We start from the raw sequence: 20,643 nt of genomic DNA, 5'->3' as shown, positions 1-20,643 counted from the left end.
GTGCTATCCGGTTTAATCAGGAAAACAAATTTCCTACTTGGAAATTTCACTTGAACGCTCTCCAAAGTCCGATGATAAAGTCAGAAACTGAGAATATTTTGCAAATTACAGGACGTCTGTGTTTGTTTATTGTTTGCCTTACATGTTTGATTTCCGGCAAATAGCACTTGAATGCAACATCATTGAGCAGCCGACAGCAGCTCCTCAACACACTAGTTAACCATTTGAAGAATTGAAGTAGAGTCTAGTGCCAAAAAAAACCTGTGATACTGGTTGGATTATTTTACACAATGAAGTAGCAACTAAAATATTCCAAGTAAATAAAGTAAAACTAATGTGATTTTCATATATATATAAATATATATATATATTATATATATATATATATTTATATATATATATACTGTATATATAAGTATGATAAAATAATTTGTTGCATTGCATTTTATTTGTGGCATTTATTGTTAAATAGGTGTACATTACAATATGAAGAATCAGCAAAAAAGATGATCTCACAGATTTTGAGGCATTTTTTGCAGTTTGCACAGAAGTTAGTGCAGTTCCTACAATGTAGGCTACTGTGTAGGAAAGACTACTCTAACTGAGACACTGTTCTGTGGCCTCGGGCGGGGTCACAGAGGTCGCCTGGTGAAGCGCTCACTCTTCCTCTCTTGTCGTATGCCCAGGTGTTTACTACGACCGAAACTGCAACAAAGACGACATCAATCACGCCGTGCTGGCAGTGGGCTATGGACAGACCGCCAAGGGCAAGAAGTTCTGGATCGTCAAGAACAGGTGGGACACGTCACCTGTCTGAATGGCATCAGGTGGCTCATGTGGTGGGCGATGACAGCTTGTTTGTTGTGGCGGCCAAACGATGCACCTTGACAAAATGATGAGCTGAAAAGCCATTTGACTCCTGGCGATGCTGAACACCTCCTCTGTCCCTCATTCTCTCCTCTTTCTTCTCCCTGGCAGCTGGAGCGAGAGTTGGGGCAAGAAGGGCTACATCCTGATGGCACGTAACCGTGGTAACCTCTGCGGCATCGCCAACCTGGCCAGCTACCCCGTCATGTGAGGAGACGAGTCAGTCATTGTGAGAGCGCACGGGACGGACGGAGGGACCTTGCCTGGACTACTTGACTTTGCCCACAGCCGAGACCACAACACACACGCATGCATGCGCGCGTGTGCACACACACACTGCACTTGGAGATCTATGCAGAGTTTCATTCCATCAACATCATCACAAAAATATTATAATATATAATTGAAAATACCAGCAAATTTTAAACCTTTGTTCACAAAAATACATGGAGTGTGTTTTGGGATTAAACTTCCAGTGATGTAAGGGTTAAATGTTGTGAGTCTTGGATTCAAGTGTTGAAGATGATTGATTAGGAGGTTTGGCTTTTGGTTCCTGAGCTCTTCACTTTGAAGCCCTGAAGTGGTTTCTGTTTTAACTCCAAACCAGCAGACTTCCACTGCAGCACAGAGACAGTGGAAATCACTTTTTCATCAGTGGCTGCTGGATTCACTCTTTAATTTACTATCAAAAACACTGAACACAAGTTGGCTATGTGCCAAAGCACCAAGTAGAATTGACAAACCTCCCGGTGCACATCTCCAATTTGACAGATTTGTCTGCTAGTTTCAAGCCCTGGGTGTACTAACAGTTTGTGTCAAAGCCTTCCACTGCACTTAACATACTAGCTTTAACTGAATGTGACAGGAAACATTGCTGGGCGATGAGAGTGCCTCCTGTCCTGTGGATGCTGAGTGAAGGTGTGGATTTTTGATGACGTTGACTTTTCTCCTGATTGTGATGACTTTTTGTTTTGTTGTTCTGTTCGGCACTTTTCTCACAATTAAACTGGAACATGATGTTTTCTATGAAATTAAATAAAGGTTTCATTTTGAATTTGAATGTGTCATTTGGATATTTAATATTTAACCAAGGAAAATACAGCGAGTGCAAACAGCCAACATGGGGAATTTGACGATAAAGTCGCAACTATATGGTGAAGGTCACAGCCTGGCTCAATCAATCGTGTCTTCAGTTGAATATATCCAAAACTGTCTGTATGTTCTTCTCCAAAGGTCACAGTGCTGACATTAGGCAAGACATTCATATTTCAGGAGAGAAACTACAAGTTGTCCAAGTTTTCAAATACCTATACCATATACATTCAAACCTCTGTTTCAAAACCCATAAAACAAATCTGCAATAAAGTAAAATTCAGTCTGTCAAACTTCAGATTTACCAGAAACTTCCTATCAACCGAGGCAGCCAAGTTATTCTTTCACGCAATGATCATCTCTCACATTACATACTGTCTGATAAGCTGGTCCAATACACACTCCACTGTCTTAAAACCACTGGAATCATTATACAAACAAGCACTCAAAGTTCTGGACAAGAAACCTTTCAGTTAGCATCATTGCCACATCCTAAACAAATACAATCTGCTCAGCTGGGAAAATCTCATAAAATTCAAAAATGTCTGCCTTGTCTACAAAATCATACACGGTTTAGCTCCTCCTCCCCTGTCTGCTTTCATCACTTCAAAATCCACCTCAACCAGAGCCACTAGAGGCGCAACTAGAGGGGACTGTACAATCCCACTCAGGACATCTGCTTTTAGCCAGGCTGTATTCTCCTTCATATCCTCCCACCAATGGAATTCATTACCACAATCAGTCAGATAATGTCCATCCTTCTGCTGATTTAAACACACTAAGAAATGGCTAACCAATAACCAAACATGTCCACATTGATCTCTGCTCTTCAACCACATTCATAGCTCCTCACCTACCCATTTCCATACCTTTCCATACCCTGTTAAGTTTAATTCATATTTGTTAGATGATGTGATGGGAAACAAATAGCACAATACATAGTTACATAACATCGTGTGGATGTGTAAATGCTGTATAAAACTGCAATCAACTTAACACATTCACTGCCAGACGTTTTTTTTTTTTACTGTAGTTAGCTTCTGCCAGAGGGGTTTTTTGAGGATTCTGGCTCATCTTTCAAGACCCGAGGATTCTTTTCTGCTAAGATTTTGTGAACACACAATATCTCAAAAGAACTAGTAGAATGTGTGCTTTCTCTGTCTAAAAGAGTTAGTTTGTAGAGTTAGTAGTTATGTAAGCATTAGCAGTTGAATACAGCATGGTTTCAGCGTCAGAAAAATTATTCAGAGATAAACGGCTTTTTGTGAAATTCGATAGAACAGTCACTTTAACCATTCATTTTTGGCATCAGTAAGACGTCAGACATCTAAACAATAGTTTTGAACAGTAATTTCCTCCATAACAGCAGGAAACCCCCCTCTGCTTCCAACTCCTCCCTCCGTGGGCGTTCTTCTTGGCTGCAGCGGCCGTCACAAGCTTGTCACCAGTCTCACTGCTTTGCTGCTGCTGCTGCTGCCTGTCTGCGTGGCCGCTGTTTGAGGAAGTCTGGATGGACTCGCTCGCTTCTTGGAGTTTTGGTTGAGAGCTTTGATGAAGGTTTTGCGATTCTGGTCATATTTATGCTGCGTGTTTCAAAGTGTGTTCCACCTGTAATCTATTATGCAAATTTGCAATCCCGCATCGCCAGCAATCAGCGCGAAAACGAAAGCGTTTTCCCCCATCCATTTTCATGAGAATGGCTGCTTTTTGCTTGCCTTCCTCTAGTCAGGAGAGCACTGTCGCCACTTAGTGGGTCGGTGGAATGGGTTGTAAACGTTCGGTGGCTCCAATAATTATATAAGAGATGTAAAAGGGTTAGATGCACATCCCACGGTCAAATTTTTTTTTTTAATTTTTTTGACGTATTAATACGTCATTGGCAGTCAACCGTTGGATTATTTTTGACGTATTAATACGTCATTGGCAGTGAACGTGTTAATAACCAAGTATGTGATGATGCTAGATAGCCGAATAAGTTCTCCATTCTCTCCATATCCAAACTGAGGAAAACTGATGAAGAAAATGGAATGAAAGGGTAATGAGGATTATTTTACTGTAGCTGGATTGAATGTAGGGCTTCATTCCAAAATGCTGTATATCCACTAAAATACAGAGGAGCCCGTTTGAAAAAAGTATTTGCTAAGCCTAAAAGCATTTCATAGGTTTCAGAGGCTGTTCCACCCTGACAAAAATACATGTTTTGTCATTAAAATGGATTATTATATGATTATCAAAATATATATATTGTGCTTGCAATTGCAGGAACAAACACTGTTGCAAAGTATCGATTCTTGCTGCACACCAGTTCTGTAGAAATTATTAGTTATTTTATATGAGATAAAAGGTTTGGGAGCGAATGACTGCTGCTTCAAGTTCCAGTAGCCTTCAAATGGTCATATCGGTCAAACACTAAACGGTGAATTATAATGTCTTTGTTTACTAAATAAGACGATATCCTCTGCTGTCAGGCTGTGGTTTCAAACATAGACTTTAAAATGAAAGCCTATAGGCAATTTTTCTCTCAGTTTATCTCCATGGGCAGGTTCACCTTAGTGGAGGAAAAAAGGGGAAGCTATGTCATTGTTCGCACCCAGTGGTTATAAACACATGATGAGGAAGAGTGAAAGACCATGTGACATTTTCTGATAAATAGCAACCAGGAACACACAGATCAGATTACAGACGCTCCACCAGTTTACCATGAGCCCGACTGATCAAGGCAAGTTTACCTTTCTCCTCGTTCACTTTATTTTCTGTAACAAATCATTAGATTAGCCTACTAATTTCATTTTAATGTGTATCATGCAGTGAATAGCATTCACATGTATTATACACTTTTACTTTCATTTCTGATTTTATGGATGGTGGTGTGGCTATGTAGATGACAATAAGTATAATTGAATGGCTTTACATAGCACTTCTCAAGGCACCCAAAGCGCTTTACATATCAGTGTTATTGTGTGTGTGTGTGTGTGTGTGTGTGTGTGTGTGTGTGTGTGTGTGTGTGTGTACATGTATGTGTATCTACCTCCAAGTCAAGACAAGTCACTTTAAAATTCCTATAATGCCGATGTAGTGAACGGTGTGGCTGTGATGTAGTGAACAGTGTGGCTGTGATGTAGTGAACAGTGTGGCTGTGATGTAGTGAACAGTGTGGCTGTGATGTAGTGAACAGTGTGGCTGTGATGTAGTGAACAGTGTGGCTGTGATGTAGTGAACAGTGTGGCTGTGATGTAGTGAACAGTGTGGCTGTGATGTAGTGAACAGTGTGGCTGTGATGTGGTGAACAGTGTGGCTGTGATGTAGTGAACAGTGTGGCTGTGATGTAGTGAACAGTGTGGCTGTGATGTAGTGAACAGTGTGGATGTGATGTAGTGAACAGTGTGGCTGTGATGTAGTGAACAGTGTGGCTGTGATGTAGTGAACAGTGTGGCTGTGATGTAGTGAACAGTGTGGCTGTGATGTAGTGAACAGTGTGGCTGTGATGTAGTGAACAGTGTGGATGTGATGTAGTGAACAGTGTGGCTGTGATGTAGTGAACGGTGTGGATGTGATGTAGTGAACGGTGTGGCTGTGATGTAGTGAACAGTGTGGCTGTGATGTAGTGAACGGTGTGGCTGTGATGTAGTGAACAGTGTGGCTGTGATGTAGTGAACAGTGTGGATGTGATGTAGTGAACAGTGTGGATGTGATGTAGTGAACAGTGTGGCTGTGATGTAGTGAACAGTGTGGCTGTGATGTAGTGAACAGTGTGGCTGTGATGTAGTGAAGGGAACGGTGTGGCTGTGATGCAGTGAACAGTGTGGATGTGATGTAGTGAACAGTGTGGATGTGATGTAGTGAACAGTGTGGATGTGATGTAGTGAACAGTGTGGATGTGATGTAGTGAACAGTGTGGCTGTGATGTAGGGAACAGTGTGGCTGTGATGTAGTGAAGGGAACGGTGTGGCTGTGATGCAGTGAACAGTGTGGATGTGATGTAGTGAACAGTGTGGATGTGATGTAGTGAACAGTGTGGATGTGATGTAGTGAACAGTGTGGATGTGATGTAGTGAACAGTGTGGCTGTGATGTAGTGAACAGTGTGGCTGTGATGTAGTGAACAGTGTGGATGTGATGTAGTGAACAGTGTGGCTGTGATGTAGTGAACAGTGTGGATGTGATGTAGTGAACAGTGTGGATGTGATGTGGTGAACAGTGTGGATGTGATGTAGTGAACAGTGTGGCTGTGATGTAGTGAACAGTGTGGATGTGATGTAGTGAACAGTGTGGCTGTGATGTAGTGAAGGGAACGGTGTGGCTGTGATGTAGTGAACAGTGTGGATGTGATGTGGTGAACAGTGTGGCTGTGATGTAGTGAACAGTGTGGATGTGATGTAGTGAACAGTGTGGCTGTGATGTAGTGAACGGTGTGGCTGTGATGTAGTGAACAGTGTGGCTGTGATGTAGTGAACAGTGTGGATGTGATGTGGTGAACAGTGTGGCTGTGATGTAGTGAACAGTGTGGATGTGATGTAGTGAACGGTGTGGCTGTGATGTAGTGAACGGTGTGGCTGTGATGTAGTGAACAGTGTGGCTGTGATGTAGGGAACAGTGTGGCTGTGATGTAGTGAACAGTGTGGCTGTGATGTAGTGAACGGTGTGGCTGTGATGTAGTGAACGGTGTGGCTGTGATGTGGTGAACAGTGTGGCTGTGATGTAGTGAACAGTGTGGCTGTGATGCAGTGAACAGTGTGGCTGTGATGCAGTGAACAGTGTGGCTGTGATGCAGTGAACAGTGTGGATGTGATGTAGTGAACAGTGTGGATGTGATGTAGTGAACAGTGTGGATGTGATGTAGTGAACAGTGTGGATGTGATGTAGTGAACAGTGTGGCTGTGATGTAGTGAACAGTGTGGCTGTGATGTAGTGAACAGTGTGGATGTGATGTAGTGAACAGTGTGGATGTGATGTAGTGAACAGTGTGGATGTGATGTAGTGAACGGTGTGGATGTGATGTAGTGAACGGTGTGGCTGTGATGTAGTGAACAGTGTGGCTGTGATGTAGTGAACAGTGTGGCTGTGATGTAGTGAACAGTGTGGCTGTGATGTAGGGAACAGTGTGGCTGTGATGTAGGGAACAGTGTGGCTGTGATGTAGTGAACAGTGTGGCTGTGATGCAGTGAACAGTGTGGCTGTGATGCAGTGAACAGTGTGGCTGTGATGTAGTGAACAGTGTGGATGTGATGCAGTGAACAGTGTGGATGTGATGTAGTGAACAGTGTGGATGTGATGTAGTGAACAGTGTGGATGTGATGTAGTGAACAGTGTGGATGTGATGTAGTGAACAGTGTGGATGTGATGTAGTGAACAGTGTGGATGTGATGTAGTGAACAGTGTGGATGTGATGTAGTGAACAGTGTGGATGTGATGTAGTGAACAGTGTGGATGTGATGTAGTGAACAGTGTGGATGTGATGTAGTGAACAGTGTGGATGTGATGTAGTGAACAGTGTCGATGTGATGTAGTGAACAGTGTGGATGTGATGTAGTGAACAGTGTGGATGTGATGTAGTGAACAGTGTGGCTGTGATGTAGTGAAGGGTACAGTGTGGCTGTGATGTAGTGAACAGTGTGGCTGTGATGTAGTGAAGGGTACAGTGTGGCTGTGATGTAGTGAACGGTGTGGCTGTGATGTAGTGAAGGGAACAGTGTGGCTGTGATGTAGTGAAGGGAACAGTGTGGCTGTGATGTAGTGAACAGTGTGGCTGTGATGCAGTGAACAGTGTGGCTGTGATGCAGTGAACGACTTTTGAAACGTAAATGCGTTTTTCTTTTTTTTCTCACAATTTTTAGAAAACGCTTCAAAAGGCATAAAAGTTATTCACGTTTGTGAAGATTATCCTGCTGAACCCAAATTTGTGTTAACCACAGACCTTATTTTATGCATTCAAGTGAATTTCCCATTCTAAAACCCCATAGACTTTTCCACTGATGAACCAAAATGGCCGTGATTTCTGGATAAGCCTACAAAAATACATCATCCCTGCGGTACCAACATAACCTACATAATGGCATTTTTCCATCTCCTATGTATGTTGCCCAGCACACATGGACTTACATGACCCTGTATGGGCTTACATGCCACTGTATGGACTTACATGACCCTGTATGGACTTACATGACACTGTATGGACTTACATGACACTAGTTGGGTTTCCATACAAAGGTATCGCAAATTTTAATAGAATTTTCAGAAAGTCGGCAAAAGAAAATGTGAAATAATGCACGTTTACATCTGCTGCTATTATGCGAATATAGCACTGTCAATCACCTTGTGTTTGAGGCTGTCTGCCTCTGCTGATCTGCCGATGTCTCATTTTGGAGGCAGGAAGCGACCAAGCTCTATTAAACACATCTAACGTTATTCACTTCAAGTTTCTTCATGATCTACAAGTAGACAAAGGTACCATAAAATGCAATTTCTGGATTACCAGGTGCCGCTCTTCAAGCATAACGTTACATATAATCCATGGAGCAGTGTAGCCTAGTGAAAACAATTAAATTCAATTTTAGAAGAGAGTTGCCTTAAAGTTAATATCTCAGTCTTCTTCTGTTTAAACACCACGGTGGGCAGTCTAAAAATTGTGCCTGCAATATTTAACATTATTAGTGGCCGGGCCAGCGAAGCGCCAGGCCACTTCTTGTATTTGCCTGTATTATTATTATTCTTCATCCTCCCGGGAAGTTCGACTTCCCATGGATGAAAACTAACCAAATTTTGCACAAAGGTCCAGTCCCATGCCAAACGTCTTTGACACAAATTTGGGGCCAATAGTCCTAACGGTGGCACTACAGCGACCGTCTAAAGTTTAAAACTTAAAAAATTCATAAAAAATCAGGCGTACGTGCTACGGCTTTGCAACTTTCACTGAAATGTGCGCCTAAATGAGGGGAAGCTTTTGTACAATGCAACCTATGGCCAATTATGAAGTCTAAAGACCGCAAAACTGCAAAAACTGCAAAAACGATTAAACCCTACTCCTCCCACATTTTTTCTTCAAACGACACCAAACTTCAGTATCTGCATCGTTAGACTGTTCTACACAAAAGTATCAAACCAGATTTTCGATCGGTCAAAAATTGAGCCCACAGTGCATCAAAACGTTGAATTCTAGCCCCGTGTGTAGCCTAATTACCTTAATTACCTTTGGCAATTAGGTTGTATTTGTGATGTCATCAGTCAGTCAAGCAATTGTGATGCCATCACTAATGTCACTCGAGCAATTGTGATGTCATAATATTTTTTTTCCCCATTGACTTGCATGGGGTTTCGAAAAATCTTGTTACATTTGGCAATTAGGTTGTATTTGTGATGTCATCAGTCAGTCAAGCAATTGTGATGCCATCACTCATGTCACTCGAGCAATTGTGATGTCATAATATTTTTTTTCCCCATTGGAACCATAACATCCGATCCATCCGATGGATCGGATGAAAACTAACCAAACTTTGCACAAAGGTCCAGTCCCATGCCAAACGTCTTTGACACAAATTTGGGGCCAATAGTCCTAACGGTGGCACTACAGCGACCGTCTAACGATGCAGATACTGAAGTTTGGTGTCGTTTGAAGAAAAAATGTGGGAGGAGTAATGATACTTTTGTTCTACACAAAAGTATCAATCTGGTTTGATACTTTTGTGTAGAACAGTCTAACGATGCAGATACTGAAGTTTGGTGTAGTTTGAAGAAAAAATGTGGGAGGAGTAGGGTTTAGCCTAATTACCTTAATTACCTTTGGCAATTAGGTTGTATTTGTGATGTCATCAGTCAGTCAAGCAATTGTGATGCCATCACTAATGTCACTCGAGCAATTGTGATGTCATAATATTTTTTTTCCCCATTGACTTGCATGGGGTTTCGAAAAATCTTGTTACATTTGGCAATTAGGTTGTATTTGTGATGTCATCAGTCAGTCAAGCAATTGTGATGCCATCACTGATGTCACTCGAGCAATTGTGATGTCATAATATTTTTTTCCCCATTGACTTGCATGGGGTTTCGAAAAATCTTGCAGTAAATTAGCTGTAATTCAGAAACCATAACAGCTACAGCTACGAAACTTGGTAGGGAGGTGCACAGAGGGGCCTTTTATTCTACACGAAAGAATTACACAAATTGAGCAGATGGTGGAGCTATAACAGCCCTCTTTACATTCTGGTCCATAACTTCTGAACCGTATGGTCTATCATCAAAGCCTTGAGACTTGCCCGGCCACGACCCATTGCTGCGCAGCAGCTATTATTTACCTTACAGTACAAGTGTGTAGCTCTATAGTGCGTAGGCTATGCCGCAGGGTAGGAAATTAGTGGGGGCTTGGGGGAAAATGCCCCTAAAAAAATCGAGAATTGCCCTTGGAATCGGGGTGACGGGGGCTTTTAAATGCCCCCATAAAATAAAGAGTTTAATACTTTCTGTATTTTAACATTATTCTGTATTTGCAAAGCGTGGCTCGAAAATGGCCAGCTAGGCATCCGTACAACTCCTGCCCCTCCTCCTACCAGCGTTATGGTTACATGCTGCCACTCCGACGTGCTGCCACTCCGACGTTCTGCCACTCCGAAATATCGGCACTCAGAAAGGGGGTCTATATTCCCCGTTTTTCACTAACCTCTCCCAGCCCCCACGCCAAACCTAACCTCCCCCCATGCCTAAACCTAACCTCTCCCACCCCCACGCCTAAACCTAAGGTCGGCATTGCGGCTTCTAAGGTGAACGACCGCCAGTCCGAATAATGGAAGTTAACGTTCGGAGTGGCAGCATGTCGGAAAGGCAGAGGAACCCCCAGCGTTATTTACCTCAGTGACAACCAGCACAAGCTAGCTGGCCAGCTAGTTCACTCATGTTTTTGCCAAGTACATTAATAACATGCCACACAATCAGCAGTGTTGTTGAGATAGGAAATGGGAATCTGTGATTGTTTATGAACTTTTAGAAATAAAATATGCTTAGATAAGAGTCATTGATCGGTCTGTCATGCTACATAGGTATTTCCTTACCCCGCTAGCCGCTAGCCGCTAGCGCCCGGTGACGTTCGCCGGGCGCTAATGCTCAGTATGAGCGAGAAGCGCCCGGCTAGCGGGGTAAGGTATTTCCCAACATTTGATGAAATTGCCCAGGAAATTATCCAAAATGCCGCCAAAATATATTTCACAGGGGCAAAAATAGCCCTCATTTAAAAAAGCTAATTTCAAACATGTCATGTTTTGCAGCAATCAAGGCAACGTGAAACTGTGTGGTTTTTGAATGGAGAGATAAGGGAATATTTATTATGTATCTGTTTCCACTGCACTTATCGCATTTTCCTTGTATCGATACACCCGACTTTTCCACCTCCCTCAAGCGTGATTTTTTTTTGCTATATTATGTCATGAGAGCAATTGTGATGTCATCAGTGATGCGAAGTTGTGACATCATTAGTGATGTCATAAGAGCAAGTGAGCCCGCACAGCGGTCGAGCTGCAGGGCGGGCGAGGTCACGCAGCGGCCGAGCCTAGGAATTAGCCGAGCCTAGGTTTATTATTATTTATATAAAAAAGGGAGCAAGTGGGCACTGTTTGTTTCAGTTTTTGTCCAACTGATGATGTCACAATGTCTATGACATCATCAGTGAGGTCATCAGGTATTGACCAAAATCATCTTATGACATGACTGATGATGATGTCATAGGCACTGATGATGTCATAGGCATCATCATCAGTGATGTCACTCGAGCAATTGTGGTTTTTGGTTACACGCAAATGTGACATATCTGATGATGTCATAGACATTGTGACATCATTGTGATGTCATCAGTGAGTGATGTCATCAGTGATGCAAAGTTGGGCAATTGTACGCTGTGCATGCCAATAGAACAGGCGAGGAGGACACACAGCAGCTGAGCTGCGGGCGAGGCTGCGCAGTGGCCAAGCTGCATGTGAGCTGCAGGGCTAGCTCGGCGAGCTGTAGGGCGGGCGAGGCCGTGCAGCGGGTGAGCCAAGGAATCAAGTGCACGTAGCGTGCGAGATGCATATTCAATATAAAATAGCAGATTGATTAATTTAATGATAGAAACATTTCACAGAGGCAGAGCTGCTCTGGAGGCAGAAATTATCTGGTTGAGAAAAAAACTCAGTGGGCGGTGCCAAAGTAGCCGACCTGTTTTTGTTTTTTTCTGGCTAATTAATATTAGACTGAAACCCAATGAAAAAGACAGAGGTAAGAGAGGAGGAAGAAGATAATATTATGAAGCCTAGCACTCTACTACCTGAAAAATCAGGCTAGTTAGCCTAGCTGCCATTCCAAGTTCAAACCATAAATCTAGCTAGGCTAAAATCATTAGCTACTGCTGACTTTCCAAGATTATGCCATGGTAATGAATTAGTGTGAATGAATAATTGTAGCCTTTATTGGGGTCACCCCTATGTTCCCACAGCCCAATGCTCCCATATTTAGGGTTAGGGTTAGGGTTAGGGTTGGGTTAGGGTTAGGGCTGTGGGAACATAGAGCTGTGGGAACATAGGGCTGTGGGAACATAGGCACGCTCCCCATTTATTAGCATCGCTTTAACACTTGTGGCAGCAGAGGCTGCTGTTGCTGCTACTCAGCAGATTCCTACAGTAGGCTACATGGGGCTTTGACTTAACCAATGACATTTCTTCTGCCTCCGGAGCAGATCCTCTAAGAAATGTAAAACTCCTAACTAAACTCTCCACTCTGCAACGTGCAGATTCTCTTTGCACTGAAAGCTATTCATTTGATGTTGTTGACTTGAGGTTTGACCACTGCCAGGTATTAGTTTTCTTTGCTTGATAGCAAGCAGCTATCTGGCTAAAGGTCAGAGGATATCCTGTCTTTGAGGTGGCACATGTTTCTCTGTGTACAGGCCTGATGTTGGGGACCCTGCTGCTCGTGTCCCTGTGTGTCGGGGCGGCGGCCATGTTTGACACCAGGCTGGACCAACACTGGGAAATGTGGAAGAAGACACATGGGAAGAAGTACCAGACAGAGGTAAAGAATTGGCCTCTCCCTTCAGAGATTGTTTATTGGAGTAAATAGTAAAGGACCCTATCTTACACCGAGCACAACGCAGCGCAAGCAGAAAGGCAAGGCTAGTTTACACCCCATGCAGTTGATAATGCTGTGTGCTCCTGCTGGGAAAATACCAATTGCATTTGCGTCCATCTTTGCGCCATAGGTGGGCGGGTCTGAAAATGAGGTGTGGTCAGGAAAAAAACCTGGTGTAGTGCTATCTTGTGGTAGAGTGAAAACAATGCGCTAAGATCAAGTAAAAGCTAGTGTTAATCCAGCGAAATCTGGCACAATATTAGCGTAGATGCAGGTTTTTGGGGGTGGGGGACAATTAAAGTAGTAGTATAGTGGTAGGCAGCTCAAGTACATTGTTGCCATTTCCCACCAAAATATAGCTATCACAAACAAACAAACACACAAACAGTTATTTGTGTGTGTGTGTGTGTGTGTGTGTGTGTGTGTGTGTGTGTGTGTGTGTGTGTGTGTGTGTGTGTGTTTAGGTGGAGGAGTTGGGCCGTAGGGAGCAGTGGGAGAAGAACCTGCAGCTCATCACCCTCCACAACCTGGAGTTCTCCCTGGGCCAGCACACCTACGACCTGAGCATGAACCACATGGGAGACCTGGTGAGGAGCGTCCACTCACCTGCTTTGACTGCAGAGATCATTCTGTTTTGTCAAAGATGTATTGTTATTTTATACCATGGTCTGGCTGAACACTTAAGAAAAAAGATAGAGGTCCGCACACTGCATAATGCTCCCGAAGTGGATTTATTAAAAGCACAACGTTTCGGACGTCACGTCCTTCATCAAGGTGCAAGCTTGATTATGACGTCATGATCAGCAGGGGTAGATGCATCCAGGAGTAGGATTGAATATCCCCCCGTGGAGTCTAGACATGGTGGTGGTAAAGGTGGTCTTGGTCTTGCTGGAGAAGGTGTCTGAATCTGAAGACCTCGGAGAGGACTGGAGGAGAATGGGGTGGAGGAGGGACGCAGGAACGCACTGAAACCCAGCAGACCACACAGAGAGAAACAGGGGGCTTTTAGCTATGACAGGTAGACGATGATAGGCTGAATGGGAAGATGTGTCTTACTCGGATTGTCTAAGCGTTACCGCCCACAAACAGTGACGCTAGGTAGAAGCGGGAAAGGGGTGATTGATGACTGAGTTTTATGAATGAGTGGGCGTGACAATTAAAGGTTTTCTCCTAACCTGGAAAGAAGTGAATGACGACAGAAGGGATGAATGAGTGCCCGTGACAACTAAAGGGTTTCTCCTAGAAGCAGGAAAAGCGGGGTGATTAAGAAGTGAGTTGACAACTAGAGGGTTTCTCCTAGGAGAGTGAATAAATGAAAAGAGAGTGAATGAATGATACTACAGGTCTCTCCTAAAGAACTATCGCATAAGCTTAATTTGATAAACTTGGACATTGCCCCCATGAGAACGGGCTCATTCTTCAATCACAACCCATTTGATCGTTTTGTTGTCATCTTCCCCGTAGACACAAGAGGAGATTCTGCAGTTTTTTGCCACGCTCAGTGCTCCTACTAACCTGCAGAGGGAGCCATATACTTTTGTGGGATCAGCCGGCAGTGCTGTACCAGACACCATGGACTGGAGAGACAGAGGCTGCGTCACCAAAGTCAAAATGCAGGTAAAAGCAAATGACTCGGTTTCAAATGATGGTTCATTTAGCTCAGCATGCAAACTCACTGGCTCAGTTCTTTCTCAGAGAGGAAGTCGTCACCGCAGCTGCCGGTTATGCATTTTGTTGACCACATCCATTTTTTGTTCCTGGCACTGCAGAGGTGCTAGACTAGTGATGGCCGACTTGAAACAGCGTTTTGAAAGCTTTGACACTTTTGCAACACTGCCTTGTTGAAACAATGCTTCGAGTTGTGTATCAAAGTGGCCAGCTGGTCACGTGATTTCAGCAAACGTTTGTTTGTTTGAATTGTTACATCCAATTAAATTGGTTCAAAGCTTCTGAGAGCCTCGTTTCTTCCATCAATATGCCAGACTGTCGCTTGACCCACTTTAACACCAGAAAGGCCAAGCAAGCCCCTGTCAGTAGGCCTTTTTCACAGCGGCCATTTCTTGTCGAAAAGGCAGGGTAAACACCAGCAAGCAAAACAGTAACGGTGTGTCTATTTGCACCCGGGTACAAATAGACACACCGTAACGGGCAGGCAAATTACACCCCATTTAGAAGCACACATTTACAGCGGAGGCTCGGAGCTGCAAGGACAGTGCAGTGCAGCCTAATGCGCGCACACACTCAACTATAGCATGTAATATATAGTTCATCTTCCGCAGTGGTTGCAAGCATTTTATTATTATTAAATGACTCAATAATTACCTTTGCGAGACAAACTTGAAGTTGTTGTGAACTTTCTACACTGTTACTCAGATACCAGCGCTAAAATGAAGTGATACATCTGGATATGCGAGACTGACGTTAATTGATGATTTAAGGTAACGTTAGGGCACTCAAGACTTTTGGTAAGTGTCACTCAGGGCTGTAGGGGAGGCTAAAGGCATGTAAATGCCGTTTATGCACCTTTTTCAATACAACATAGCTTTTACTCATTTTACTAAGCTTACTAAGATCGTTCATGCACTTATTATTGCGCGAGTTTTAAAAGTTTGAGTCAGCTCTGTTGTTGACAGAGCACACCAAGGACTTCACACACAAAAGAAAAGATCAAATGTAACCTAGGCTACTTGCCTCCGCAGGTCCCGATTGGAATTTTCCAGTCCACCTTAAAAAGTGGAATAGCGCCTCTAGATGGCATTGTTCAATCATTTTCAAGCTAGTTCATTAACTGGAAAACAAACAGTATTACTGAGAATAAATTATAGAATGAATCCTGCATTTTGTTTGTTTTTACTGTTGCATGCTATTCTTATTGACCTCAAAAAGGTTATCCTATTGGTGTAAACCGCTGGAAGAGTTGATTTCACAGTTTTTGCCCATCTAGACCACATAAAACCAGGTCGAGCTCCGAGACCGTTAAACTTAGACCTTTCAAACCTGGACTAGATTACCAAGGGGACATTAGACTCTCATCATGACACACACTTGATGTTCTTTATCTCACCGTTATATTTGCTTTCGTAATGACACTGTGCCAATCTGTGCCAGATTGAATGGAATAACTGTAATTGCTACGATTTTGCGTCACTCCATCCGTGGCTGGACCCCATCTAGCCACAACCCAGGCAGGCCTGCCCCTCACTTACTTGAAGTAAAGTTTTATTCCTGAGGTGAAAACACACGCAAAATTTTGCAAGCTTATCTCCTAAAACTTGCTCTTTTAAAAACATGTCATGATGACTGAAGAAACTGAAATATGAATATTTTTTGCAGTGTGTACATTACATTACAGTAACACCATTCCTTTGATGCACCCCAGGGTGCCTGTGGTTCCTGCTGGGCATTCAGTGCAGCGGGGGCCCTGGAGGGCCAGTTGGCCAAGACTACAGGGAAGCTGATTGACCTGAGCTCACAGAACCTGGTCGACTGTTCATCCAAATATGGAAACCTTGGCTGCAACGGCGGCTACATGCACAAAGCCTTCGAGTATGTCATCGACAACCAGGGCATCGACTCAGATGTTTCCTACCCCTACACAGGAATGGTGAGTGATTGCCTTCATTCACTTAGTCAAAATACATTGCTTTTGATTGATTTTGTTTAGGTGTCTCAACCACAACACTAGCTAAGATCGTGTTGAGGTTGAGACCACCTGCACAGAGACCGATTCAAGACCAAGACCGAGAGGGGGCGAGACCAAGCCCAAGGCCGGAACCAACCCAATGCGAAATCATTTTCAAGACCATAACTCTAATGAGGGCTTCACCTTTACACCATTGCTCTGCTAATGAAATAAATCATTATTTAGGATTTTTAGTCAAATACAAATGGCTGTACACTGTACTAGGCCTGCACGATATGAGGAAAATCTGCGATGCGCGATAACATTGTTCAATATAGCGATGACGATATGACTTGCGATAAATAAACAAATATTAAAGTATGCATATTAGCTATACAGTTCCTATGTCTTTCTGCTTTAATAATGCTAACAAAGTCCCCAAACATAGCCTATGCCCACTGAATAAAGAAATTAAAATACACACTGACTCTAGCTGAAGCTACACACAGCGTGTTTGGGCTTTGGCGGAGGGGCGGAGCGCACTGTTGCAAGGGAAAGGTGTACGCTGGATTTACAACACAAGACAAAATGATCAGATGCTGAGTGGGAATGCATGATGCATGTAAATGAAACCACTTTTGTTATTCATTGCGTTTCAAGCAGTCTTTGCGATGTGTTTATTGCACATGTTCATATTGCGATGACGATGAAAATACGATTAATTGTGCAGCCCTACACTGTACAGTATATTCTCAGTGACAGAAGGCAATCCTTTAGTCTGAAACAATGCAATTCCATATCAGTGATCTTTGGAAAGGCTCAACACAGTGGGCCGAAAGGGCAGAACCCTAACCCACTTGTTTTGCAAAGAAACTCTTTGTGGTTTCTATTAAGCAAATCATATGACTGATGATTTGGATGACATCTTTGCAGCCACTGACTGCTCTCCAATGCCTTGTCTCCTTGTGTTGTCTTCCTTGACATGTGAGGGGAGGTGTTTCCGTGGTAAAACTTTCAAACTGCAAAGTTATTGGTTGCAATTAAAGGGGGGATTTTTGTTTACACTCAATCACAGTAAAATAAAATAAAGACAAATAAATAAATCAGACAATACACAGGCAGGTAATGATGTCACTGTAGTTGTGGTCTCAACTGGTCTTGAAATAAAATCCGGACTCCGAGACCGAGTCAAGACCAAGACCGAGGGAGGGTGAGTCTGAGACGAGACCGAGACCATCAAAATATGGTCTCGAGACCAGTCTTGAGAGCAAGACCTGTCTTGAGTACTACTAACAGATACTGGACCCTATCTTCGCACAGGCACTATTTGCGTTTTGAGCTTGCGAGCTGATTTGTGCGCCATTGCGCGTGTGATGTGCTATCATTCCCCCCCCACGCAGCTACCAATCTGTGTGCCCGGCACAATAAAAAATTTTTTGGTGGAGTGTCCCGGCCTTTATGGCCAAAACTCTTAACATCTCTTACTTGGCATTAATTAAACACACAAGGATAGGAATAGCCCACATTTCACATCACTGCACTTCACATTTCACTACAAATCACATCAACACATTACTGTCACCTTCGTACTGTCCTTTTACATAACAATGAAAACAGGGGCGGTTCTAGGCCTTTTTTGGGTGGGCTTTAGCCCCATAATACCATTTGTAATGCCACCGTTGTAGTGCTGTTTTTCTCAGATTTGGTGTCTTTCTAGTCACACAATTTAATAGTCAGTGTTTCCCATACACTGATCTATTTGTGGTGGTACACCCTACATAGATTTTGACCCCCACAAATACTGCCACATATTAATTTCAACTAGTTGACTGCAAACTCCTGCTTTAGTGCTTACAGTATATTATTATCTTGTCGGAATATTATTCCAGCCAATAAGTTAAGAAGTTCCCTTTTGATTTAATTTTACTTTTGTTTTGCCTACAAAGCAAAATGTTACTTTACTTGAAACTCCCCTGAAGTGATTTTGGTATTATTTATGCAAATATAATTCTACCATATAGTAACCTGTTTGCAGAATATATATAGTATATATAGGGAAACAATTATTGTTTCATCGCTGTAAAACCACAGAACGGTAAAGAAGATATTGATGTGTGTAGTTCTTCATAGATCTAGTCTCTTCATTTTGATCTCAAAGTGCGCCAGTTTGATCCATTTTTACTTGAAACTGTACAAAATTTTCTTCCGGGGGGGGCATGCCCCCGGACCCCCCTAGGGGTTGAGTGGTCCATGACCTTTGGGTGGGCTGAGCCCACCCAAAGCTCTGATGCTAAAACCGCCCCTGAATGAAAATATATTTCAGATTGTGTAAACCTCTCTCTAGACTCACCGATTTGGCTTTCGGAGGTTTCATTCAATAGGTTTCAAATATACGATTTTTAAGGTTGAATTGGATGTTGAAAAGGTGTTGAAAATTAGCGTTCTGCTATAAACACTTAACATTGTGTATCTGGTTGTTGTGCATATATGTATGTTACATCTCCAATGCTTTGTGATGTCCATATGAAATAAACTTAACCTTAACCTTATGTTAAAACACTTTTCCTCTACACTGCCAACTTGCACCATCTCCATTCATCTGATTGATTCAGTGCACCTGGTACACCTAGCCTACAGAGCCTGACCACAGCCCAACTCTGATTGGCTCAGAGTACTGTCAGTCACACTGCAGGATTACAAGCCCCGCCCACTTCTGTTTAATGTCAAATGCATTGGTGATACATTTTGCAGTGTAAACATTGGTGACCTGGGTTTACAATTATCAAATTGTGTGTCCTTAAGTTAAAGCAACTCTGCTCAACATGTGGTAAAAAAGAATCTGGCAGGATTCGGTGCACCCGTTCCCGCACCTGTATTGGTGGTGAACAGTGGAGAGACAGACGATGATGAAGATGATGCAGCCGAAACAATGACGTTAATAACAGCGGGGGACGCAGCCAAAAACACACCGGTGGTTTGTGCAGCAGCAGAGTCAGAGGACACTCACGCTACAGCTCTCTCTGCAGTAGACGAACCTTCATGCCAACCAAACTTGCGTTCTTTCCCGACTAGAACACTCTTTGGAAAAAGTAGGTGAGACTCTTTTGAGATACCAAAGTGGTTTTACATGTTGTCAAAAAATACAATTTAATTAACTGCTTCTATCTGCTAATAATGAGTACGAAAAGGAGCAAACATTGATGGTTATGGTCATATGGTCCTATCTTAATATTCCTCTAAATCTGGCTTGAAAAGGCCCAAATGGTTCGCCCCGTGGCACACCCTGTCTTTCTGTGGCACACCCAATGTGCCAAGTTTGGCTACGCCAGTGGGTTGGGGTAGTCCATAGATGACCTAGAAAAATGTTTGTCTGATTTTGCCAAATGGTCTAGGAGGAGTTCGCAAAAGTAGGTATTTGCTCAAATTCAAAATGGCAGAAAATCTAGTCACACGCAAATGGGCGGGGCATATATGGATAGATGCGTATTGATCCAAGGAATCCCTGAGAAGTGAAAATTTGAGTATATGACTCACGGTTCAGAAGTTATGGACCATAACGCAAAATGGTCTCTTATAGTGCCACCACCTGGCCGATATGGGTCATTTTTTGTTTCTGAGTAGTGAGTCACATTTCCAACCTATGTGCTCTGGCTACTCTGAGCATTACAGTTTCTGCTGTACATACAGTTTTAGCGGAGAAGAATAAAAACAATAAATCTGAACAATTACAATAGGGATCCACGCACTACGTGCTTGGACCCCTAATAAACGGAACAATTACAATAGGGATCCACGCACTTTGTGCTTGGACCCCTAATAATATCAGACAAGCAACCTCTGTTGGGAGTTTTAAGAAACAGCTCAAAACTTATGGCCTTGCTTTTAATTAATTTACCCCTACAGTATTTAATATTTATTTTATATTGCTGTAATGTCAGTTTTTTCTTATTGTGATGTATTTTCATTGTGTTGTGTTTT

At 42.9% G+C, this 20,643-nt stretch overlaps 1 pseudogene across 1 annotated transcript in view; it reads left to right on the top strand.

Annotated features, from left to right (window-relative positions):
- LOC310772740 overlaps positions 1-20,643 on the top strand; it is a 52,844-nt pseudogene that overhangs the window by 27,322 nt on the left and 4,879 nt on the right. The window contains exons 7-13 of the transcript XR_014554018.1: positions 687-795; positions 979-1,074; positions 4,620-4,678; positions 12,862-12,986; positions 13,508-13,630; positions 14,508-14,660; positions 16,423-16,647. The product of XR_014554018.1 is annotated as an uncharacterized misc_RNA (transcript). The remainder of the gene's footprint in view (positions 1-686; positions 796-978; positions 1,075-4,619; positions 4,679-12,861; positions 12,987-13,507; positions 13,631-14,507; positions 14,661-16,422; positions 16,648-20,643) is intronic.

The sequence above is a fragment of the Poromitra crassiceps genome (assembly GCF_964638095.1).
Source record: "Poromitra crassiceps genome assembly, chromosome: 1".
NCBI classification, from domain to species: Eukaryota; Metazoa; Chordata; class Actinopteri; order Beryciformes; family Melamphaidae; genus Poromitra; species Poromitra crassiceps.
This window is presented reverse-complemented; position numbering and strand designations above follow the sequence as displayed.